Raw genomic sequence first — 1,019 nt, 5'->3', positions numbered from 1 at the left:
ATCTGATTTCTACCCTGTAAGGACAGGAAAAAAAGTAAAGAATACATACATGGAGACTACTAAAAACGCCAACACAAGTGAGTGAGTTATCTTATCAAATATGCTTATAGGATTCTTGGAATGACTTGAGATGAAGGGAGTATCCCTGGAGTAAGAAGGCATGGAGTCAAGAATTCTTGTTGAGGGGGTAATAATTGTGTGAGGGAAAAGAATACTGCATGTGAGAGATGGGGAGAAGATGAGAAGCTAAGTAAAGGCAAAGAGTAAAACTGATAATTCATGCTCGATGGTCTCACCTACATTGTTAAAGAATTAAGGTATGTAGTGGTTGCAAGATTTGTTTTGAAAGTTTGAAAAATGTGCCTGCTTGAGGTTCCTAGAAAGCCATTTCACCAGTTAGTATCTTCTATAACTACCCGGTATTCCCAGGCGGTCTCCCATCCAAGTACTAACCAGGCCCGACCCTGCTTAGCTTCCGAGATCAGACGAGATCGGGCGCGTTCAGGGTGGTATGGCCGGAGACCTTCTATAACTACCAATGCAGGTGGTTGCACTGGAAATTACAATTCAAATACCCAAGTCTCTTGTCAGTCCTCTTAGCTGTCTACCAGAACTAGTGAGTAAGGCCATGCTCTGGAAGACACCACACATCTTGGTTGTAAGAAGCAGACTGGGAGTGGGGATGGAACCTTTGTCCTTCTGCTAGCATTCACGACATGGAAGTGCCAAGCAGGCAGCTGAGGGAAAAGGAACTGGGCATCTTCCCCAGCTGTGAACCCTTTGAAACAGGTCAATCTGTTAGGCAAGATAAGAAAAGTAATCAGAGTTTTGAGGAGGAGGAGGAGGAGGTAAAGGCTGGAAATGTAGGACAAGTCGTAATTTAGAGTGTCGTGGGCCATGGCAAGTCATAATGTAGAGTGTCACGGGCCATGTTTACTATGGTTCTACTCTAGGCTCCTTTGTCATTTAGGGAGAGCAGCTTAGGGGAATGAATTGTTGGTGAGCAGCAGTATGCCATT

The 1,019-nt window shown here is 44.5% G+C and overlaps 1 non-coding gene across 1 annotated transcript; it reads right to left on the bottom strand.

Annotated features, from left to right (window-relative positions):
- Window positions 1-403: 403 nt before the first annotated feature.
- LOC121142981 lies at window positions 404-523 on the bottom strand. The gene has a single exon (XR_005880126.1). It is a non-coding gene; the product is annotated as a 5S ribosomal RNA (ribosomal RNA).
- Window positions 524-1,019: the final 496 nt, after the last annotated feature.

Source organism: Mesocricetus auratus, unplaced genomic scaffold (assembly GCF_017639785.1).
Source record: "Mesocricetus auratus isolate SY011 unplaced genomic scaffold, BCM_Maur_2.0 Super-Scaffold_100010, whole genome shotgun sequence".
Taxonomy (NCBI): Eukaryota; Metazoa; Chordata; class Mammalia; order Rodentia; family Cricetidae; genus Mesocricetus; species Mesocricetus auratus.
The sequence above is the reverse complement of the archived record's forward strand: the minus strand, read 5'-3'. Positions and strand labels throughout refer to the sequence as shown.